Below are 9,010 nucleotides of genomic sequence, written 5' to 3'. Positions count from 1 at the left end.
TATTCTGCCATGTGCATGTATTTCTAGCAAAAATTCCTGACAGCCATTTTATTCAGAACCTGCTTGGCACTTGGTATGGAGCTAAGTGTGTATAGCTATTATCACATTTAATCCTTGTCATACCCTATAAAGTAGATATTAATTTTATTCCACATAGAAGAAACCCACATCTCAGAAATTCTGAGCAAATTTTATTAGGTCACACGGGTAGCACTAATAATTAGTAACCCCATTTTACAGGTGAAAACACTGAGGCTCAGAGAGATTAATTACCTTGCTCAAGGTCATTTTACAAGTAAGTAGCAGGACACATTTGAACCCAGACCTTTCTGACTTCAAATGTCCTGGTGTTCTCAACATATCCCACTGCTTCTCTGAAAAAAAGTAAACATTGACAATGACAACAAAAAATACTTTAAAAAGTGTAATAAAGAGAAGGAAATCAATAGGAAAGAAAAAGAAGAGCATTCTGTTTCTGCATTGATAACTGAGCTAGTTAGCTGTTCTGACTAAGCCCTCTGACACTACGTTTTCATAGTATTTACCTTCTGAGAATTTCAAAATTCTCATAGGAAATGTCTTTTGGTGTCTCCATAAATGTTTTGTTGTTATTGTTGTTGTTCCTAGTAATAAGCCTTGTTTGAAACCAGTTACACTTCAAGCAGAGTTGAAAAGTTAGTATCTATTCTCAGTCTGCAGATAATGCATGCTCTGGTACCATATTCAGAGATTTTTTTTTTTTTTTTTTTTTTTTTTTTTTTTTTTTTTTACTAAAGGTTTCCTGTCTGTTATTGGGCTAGAAAATTCAAATAAAAAGTGCAAACATTACTGTCAGAAATACAGCATGTCATCAAAAACTGCTGTGGAAACTCAAAGATAGATAAGAAATAATGAGGTTTATAGATTCATTAGCATTTGAATGATGAAACATGTATATGTGTTACTCCTTTGATCAATACTGCCCTGGAGGGAAAGTACTGTATTTAATTGTCTTTCCCAGACCTTCCTCTGTGGACATCTGGTTGCTATGCAGTCCCGAAGCAGGACATTTCCTTGCTCAGTGTTGTAGAATTCTAGTTCCTATTTTATTACCTGTGATGGCATATGTTAGGAGGAAATGTATGAAAAAGCATGATCAGAAAGCTGGGAGCATGTTCAGGAAGGGTATGTCCTCTGTTCACTCTGCATCACCCAGACTTGACTGACAGACGTGCTGTAGATGAACAGGTCATCTCATTTCTAGGTATTTGTTAAATTGGAGTGATTTTATTATATATGTTGTATTGTATACAGATGGTCCCTGACTTATAGTTTTTAGACTTTGAAAAAGATGGTGCGAGGATGATATGCATTCAGGAGAAGCTATACCTCGAATTTTGAACTTTGATCTCTCCCCCGGTTAGTGATAGGCAGCAGGCTATTCTTGTGATGCTGAGCAGAGGCAGTGAGCCACGGCTCCCAGGCAGGCACCCACAAGGTAAACAGCCAATCCTCTAGTGTACTTTGCTGCCAGTGTTTTTTTGGCTATTGGATCCCGAGCATGTTTAAGATAGGCTAGGCTAAGCTATGATGATTGGTAGGTTAGGGTATTAAATGCGTTTTTTTTTCTTTTGATGTTTGAAATTCAAATAACTTTTATTTAAATTGAAAACACGCTTCTTAAAACTGTATTAATAGTCAAAAAACCCTTTTGCTATAAAAATTCTATAGAGTATTTGTAGATAAGGCAGAAGTAGTTCTAGGTTAATAAGACCAGCTTTGACTTCAGACTTTGTTTTAAATTGTAGAAAATGGAAAAATAAGGAAGGTTATTTGCAGAAAACGTGATCTCCATATGTACTCAGGTACACATTTGGTGACAGGAGAGACTTTTAAGGGCATGGTGGGATCTCAGAAGCAGTTCTCAAAGAGCTTAGTTTTATTTTCTTGGATATTAAAAATGCCTAAAATCCTTCTTCATCCTGGTCTTGGGAGTCAGATAATACATTAAATGTCCTATATCAGCAATTTTATACTCTACACAAGGGGTATGTCTGCAGCCATACTGAGCATTACTAAGGGAGAGAGTAGAGTAGCTTTGTAAAGAAGTTGCGATACCTCGGTGAAAAATTAGCTGAACTGGCTCATTCATCTCCATGGTAACAGCATCTTCTTCTTTATCGACATTACTTGTTTGTGACAACTTAATATTTCCATTTCCAAGTTCCCCACTTGCAGAAAATTTTGCTCTTTTTCACAGGAAATTACAACAGCATCTCCGATATGACTGAGATCTCGGCATATATGCGCAAATTCACCAGAAGACATCTTTACTACACAGCTATACACTTGTTCTGGAATCCCAAGTTGTTCAACATCCAAACCCATTAACTTCATTTCAAAGTCTGAAACTGTTTCTTGATTTGGAACTTCAAATTCTAGTGCCAAGGTGTCTACATTAGCTTCAGTTCTTAGGGTAGTGATGTCCTAGTTGCCAGCGCATTTTAGTATTTTGGACATGTTGGTGGGGCTCATGCCCATGGGCAGGTTGTGGTTGCAGCAGTAGGTACGGGAGACATGGGAGCACAGGGTGAGGTGCACCAAAGAGATATCCCAGCAGGCCTCACTGAGGAGGTCCTGCATATTTTTTTCAGGATGGAGCCCTGGACCAGGTGTACTTCGGACATGGTGGGGAGTCACAAAGATGAGGCTAGAAGCAAAGGGAAGGAAGAGGTGTAGCCAGCTCAGACTTCACAGAATGAGAGTGAGCAGGCTGAGCAGCGATGAGAGCCTGAGATCAAGGAAGATCTATTAAATGCATTTTTGACTTGCGATATTTTCAACTGATATGGGCTTAATAGGTCTTAACCCCAATGCAAATCTAGAAGCATCTGCTCATCTGAGCTACTTCATTAGATGAGTTCCATAGGCATTGTGAATGCATGCTTTTCCTTTTGTGATTTCCCAAAGCAGTTGCAAACTTTTTATATGCAAACAAGGCCAAGGCCACATTTTATTGGGGGGAAAAAAACAAGTGCATTACAGTTAGATAAACCTGGCATCAAGTATTGATATCACTGTTTTCTAGCTCTGTGATATTCAGGGAATTATCCAATCCCTGTGGGCCTTAGTTTCCCCATCTGTGAAACGGGGGCATTCATATGTATCTCATGGAACCCTGAAGAGAATTAAATGAGTAATATAAATAAAAAGTCTGACTTATTGCATAAATTATTTTCTTTCTACCTTGTACCTCTTCTCAATGATCTGTTCTGACAAAGTGCTCAAAGTGAAGTAGTACATGTAGTAATCATCAAAAACAAGATTTGCTACAAAAATATTATTTTAATATGTTAAATAATCTAACACAAGATTTGTTGCAAAAAGATTATTTTTAAACCAGAAATGTATTTGATTTAGGGGAGGGGACAGAGGTTTGCCTACTTTAAGCTGTATTAAAACTATTTGCCAAAGGGCTGGCCAGGTGACAGGGAGGAGTATGCTGTAGTTGATGGTAGTCAGTAGCCAGTGTGGGATATCAAATATGCCCTGAATAAAATAGAAAGTGGATTTCTAAAGGTGGATAATTGAGAATTTCTTATGTTTCGTTTTTTTGCTTATGAATTGGTGGCACACATGAGGGATGGGACTTAATGGAGGGCAAATTCTAAAATGCCCCGAAACTTATCTTGCTAGAGAGAAGGATGCCAGTGTCTACCAGGTTTCTGCTTATTAATTTCTACGGTTGCTGCTACTGGGGAAATTGTCCTCATTTGCATTGTCTTTCAGTGACCTACCTGGAGGCAAACACCTGCAGACACTTTATGTTCACAGGAAGTATCACTTGGGACAGAGAGTCGCATCCATTCAGTGCAACCAACTATGTTAAAATAACATTATGGGCAAATATTTCAAAGCTTAACATTTCAAATGATCACTTCACATACTATTTTACTCTCTCTTATTGCTCATAAGTAATATATATCACGTCCAACATAACTTCTTGGCCTCTCCTTTGCCCTGCGTTTTTAACTCTTCCAAAGGAATTGTTAGAGCTAATTGTAGGAATTCAACACTGCATTCATATATTTTAAGAGAGAGGAAAATATCCCTGGTGAAAGAATGATTTGATTTCAGTTGAAAATAAAGAATGAATTTTTAAAAAATAATGAAAAGGAAATGCATTTGGTATTGTGAATAGGTATGTTACTTATAAATTATGCATGTATGCATGATTGCATATTAAAGAGAATCTGTTAGTCATAAAAATTACCATTTGCATATTGTTCCATATATAAATGTGGTTTACTCTAAATGTAAGCATATATGAATACATACAAAATATTTTTTTTCACATAATTGTAATTTATAAATTTTATATTTTAAGAAAAAATCATCTGGAAAGAAAAATTCTGAATGTGTATTAGCAATTTTTAAAAGTATAAGTTCCTTTTAAAAAACTATTTCCTTGGTCTGCTTAGAGCATTCTTCAAAAGAATGGTTTCCTTTCTTGAATTAATGTTCAAAATCTCTTTTTATTTTATTTATTTCTATTTGTATGTATGTGTGTGTGTTCTTAATAGTCATAGCAAAATAGATTCAGCTGGTTTAGGGTTACAAGAGACTTTTAAAAAAGCACTCCCTCTGTGTTGTCAAGATACTGTTTGCACTGAGGCTATAAACTGTATGTTTGACTAGTTACAGAGATCACTGAAGGAGGAAAATCAAGCCATGTTTAAAGAAAATAAGTTAAGAATTTTCAAAGTGATCATGACTTAAATTAACATGTTTACCACAAATGTAGTAGAAATATAATTCTTTTTTCCAATGGCTAAAACAATGAAAAAATCTGCCTTAAACACTTTCTCCCTTAGGCAGCTATACATAAAGTTTTTGTGTTTAGGTTTTGGCTTTTCATTGGAGCTTTCTCCACTATGGAAATAATAAGAACTTGGGTAATTTCTATCATGTGACATTGACAATTATTATTTATATTGATATTGAGAAGCATCAGGTACATTCTCTAAAATCTACTGGTAGTAGATTGGGTTTACCTGTATATTGATGAGGAACTAAGACACAGAAAGGAGATATTTTGCTACCTATATGTGCAGAGACCGTATGTGGTCATAAAAATATTCTATTTAGTGATCCTGGGACTCACATATCAATAGCAACTAACAGATGACCTCCCATCTCCAGGAAGTCTACAAAGCCCCTGGCTGAGACATCTTATTCATGATGTTAACCTAGTTATTGCCAACGATAGTTAACCTGCTTATGTGTTAGTCTTTTCTCTTCAATTAGACTGCAACTTCACGAGGATGTATGCTTTCCTATTCCCTCCCTAGCTCACTCTGTCTAACATTATACTTTTGATAAGGATCAAGGTTTATTAGGTATTTGGTTGAAAATAATTCCTATGTGTATTATAGTGCAAATAGAACGATTTACTTTGTAGAGTTAAAATAAAGAAATGAAAGGAAAGTAGTAGATGTGGAGATAAGTGAGACTTTGTAGAAAAAATTATTGATTTCTATTGGTGAAATTCATACATCTCAGGACTAATTTAAGTATCACTTTTGTGGCTTTTAATAAGTCACATTCTATTGTCTTATAGGAGGTCTCCTGAGCCCATGTAACAGAATTTGCCTTCTCTTCATGAGCAGAACCCAAGATACACTAACCTCACAGGCTCTGGCTATCACGTGGGAAAGTTGAGGCATTTCTACTCCTCAGATCAGGTCAAATAAACTGCAGCTTTAAGAAAAGAATAGTTTGCTTTTGTTCTGATCTGAATTGTTCATACTGGCGGACTATAATAATTACATGTTGAATATCATTGCTCTTACTTCCATTTCACTTGTATAGAATAGTCCAGCAAGAGAGAGGTTGGAGTAAGACATTAGAAATGAATGGAACTGCTAGGAAAAGATTCGCCCAGCTCCCCCCCCCCCCACCCCCACCCCCCTCCCCCCCCCCCCCGGTAGAATTTGAGACCAGCTCAACTGATTAGTGGATTGACATAATCCCTCCTTCTGATGGAATTAATGCTAATTCTGGACATCTCAAACCAGACTTTTCAACCCCTGGTGGAGTGTAAAGGCAGGGGGCAGAGAAGGAGGCAAAAGTCTGTGCCCCGCCCATCCCTCCCACATCCCCTTGGTGCAGAGTAGTCGCCAGGATCAATGTATCCCCAAGCAGTCTCTCTTCCTAGTTTTTCCACGGAGAAACCTCACGCAAATCTGAAAATATTAATAGGCTAATTACCAGTGCCTTAATTTGCAAGTCTTATTCGTTTTTTCCTTCTCAGCCTTCCCGCCCACCTCCTCTACCCATTCCTAGATTTCAGCAAGGGAAGAGAGAATCCAGGAGGGGGGACAGTGAACTTCGCCACAAAATAAGTCAAGGGAGAAATGCAGTACTAATTAAGAAAGCCGGGGTGTTATGCAAATGGCCCACGCACGGAAGGCAGCCTAATGAATGTGCCCTGAGTGGATGGGCGTCTTCGCAGCGCCGACAGCTGGCTCCCAGGAAGGTCAGGCGCAGGCGGGTGCGCGGGAGCATAATCCTTCAGATTGGCAGCTCTGCCCCCTGGTCACCGTTTGATTATCTCCCAAATTGCTGTATTTCACAGAGATAATGATTTTTTATGGTCACAGATTTGAAGACAACTGCTGTATCCTCAGGGTTGTCGTTCTGCAAGGAGACGCTGCCTCTTCCTTCAGAAGAGAGAGAGAGAGGGGGGTGCGGGGAGAGTTGCTTCTCCTTTTCTCTCCCTGGCAACTTACTTCCTGGAATGTTTTATTATCATAATGAAAGCGATATCTATTGTTAAGGGAACCACCCCAGTTCCGATGAATCCCAATCCTTATTCCCCTTCCTTAGCTGGTGTTTGGGTCTGGAAGTCTTCCGAGGGGTTCCAGCAGTTTCTCACAGCCATGAGAAAGCTGTGATCCTCTCTGCAGAAACCTAAAAGAGTCTTTATTTTAAGAGAGAAGGGCAAGGTTCATGTGGTAGCTCTCAAAAGTGGTGTTAATTGTGTGTGTGTGTGTATGTGTGTGAAAGAGAGAGAGAGAGAGAGAGAGAGAGAGAGAGAGAGAGATTATGTGTCATTACTTAGGGCCAATTCTCTGAGAGCTGAGACCTCAGGCTGGGAACCTCCTCAGACCTCTCTTGGAGCTGTCCCAGAGTGGGAAATGAGGCTGTGACTCATGGTCTCTCTTGAGTTCTTTTCAAAAGCCTTCAAGGTGGGAACTTTTGGCTGGAGCTCCAAGTAGAATTTTCATTTAATTCTCATGTAAAGAACAATGGGTGTATGTGGTGGGGGGGCAGGGAGCAAAGTTTAACTTGGTGAATATTCCCCTTGAAGATTAGTTTATTCAGCATTAGTTATGGGATTACTTGTGAGCTCAGGGATTGTAGGAACATACTTATTTTCCTTGGAGAAGGGGACCACTGAAGCTCTGGTATGACCTTGATTTTCTAATTGATGCCATGGACATTTTTGTAGTAATTTGAACCCAACTTCTGCAAGGATGTTCTTCTGACCTGATAAGGGAACATCAAGGTTTTGCAACTGGAAGAATTGCAGCATGAAAACCATTTGTGTTTCCGTTCAGCCTTAATTATTCCAATATTGCTGGCATTTTAATATTTATGAAGGGAAGGATTTCCTGGGATTCATGTTTTAAATCACTTCGCTCATCTTAATTGAAGAAAAGGTAAATAGTGCAAATGAAGCCCACTTGGCTGGAGGTCTTGCTGGAGCTTCTCTAGAAAACACAATTCAAAGGTGGCTTGATTATATCCTGTTTCCTATCAAATATTAGCTTCTTCATATCTTTCATTGTTTCTACTACATTTAGTTAGTATGCATTTGTTTTTTTAAATATACAAGTTATGTATATGTGGGTTCTGTGTATTTATTTAGAGAACTGTCTTTCTGAATAAAAAATAGAAGTTTACATCATTTATCTTCCCATGTCTGTAGCTCAAAAAAGATGTAAAACTGGGTGCTTCTGCAGGCCAGTTACCAGACATCAGTAGGTCCTAGCCATATATTTTTTTAAAACTGAAAGTTCTGTCTCTACCCCCAGGTGTGTTTATATTGAGAGGTAAGTAACCAGTCTCATTGCAGAGTTCAGTGGCTTCCCTGGCATATTGGCTCATGTTCACATTATGAGAAGCAAAGTCTAATTTTTTTTTGGACATTAGATTATTCTTCAAAGAGTTTCAGTGATTCTTCCAGGTTTTTTTATTTATTATTGACTAGAGGCCCAGTGCATGAAAATTCATGCACTGGAGTGGGGGGGGGGTCCCTCAGCCCGGCTTGCCCCCCTCTCACAGTCTGGGAGCACTCAAGGGCGGGAGGCGACCTGGCGATCAGGGGAAGACAACACTCCCATCACACCTCTGCTGCTGCCACTGCCGGCAGCTCAAGCCTTGGCCAGCCCTGGTTGCCTGAGCCTCGGGCAGCACTGGGCAGCTGGGCAGCCACCATCCGAGGCTTGCCTGCACCTCAGGCCAGCCCTAGGCAGCTGGGCAGCTGCCATCCGAGGCTTGCCTGTGCCTTGGGCCAGCCCTGGGCAGCTGGGGGGCTGGGGGGTTGAGGGGACTGGGGGACTCCGGAGGCAGGGCATGAAGCAGCCAGACCCACCTGGGGGTGGGCCCGGCCATGCTGTGTGCCTGCCGCCCTGGCGGGGCTGAGGGGACTGGGTGCTGGCATCTTTGAGGGCGTGGCAGTCAATTAGCATATTCCCTCCTTATTGGCTGTGGGCACCTCCATCTTTGTGAGGGCTTGATAGTCAGTTAGCATATTCCCTCTTTATTTGATTGGATTTTTTTTTAGAGAGAGAAGAAGGGAGACGAAGAGAGAGAAACATCAATGAGAGAGAAACATGGATCCACTGCTTCCTGCATGCCTCTCACTGGGGATCTAGCCTGTAATCCGGTATGTGCCCTGACTGGGAAGAGAAATGTTGACTTTTGGGTGCATGGTGAATGGGATGTTACTCAACCAACTGAGCTA

General features: G+C 40.0%; 1 pseudogene across 1 annotated transcript; it reads right to left on the bottom strand.

Moving 5' to 3' along the window:
* Nucleotides 1-1,943: 1,943 nt before the first annotated feature.
* Nucleotides 1,944-2,499, bottom strand: LOC308246720 (proliferating cell nuclear antigen-like; annotated as a pseudogene). Its single transcript has one exon. The product of its transcript is annotated as a proliferating cell nuclear antigen-like (transcript).
* Nucleotides 2,500-9,010: the final 6,511 nt, after the last annotated feature.

Source organism: Plecotus auritus (genome assembly GCF_963455305.1).
Source record: "Plecotus auritus genome assembly, chromosome: 4".
Lineage (NCBI taxonomy): Eukaryota > Metazoa > Chordata > Mammalia > Chiroptera > Vespertilionidae > Plecotus > Plecotus auritus.
Note: the sequence above shows the minus strand (reverse complement) of the source record. Positions and strands in the feature narration are given on the sequence as shown.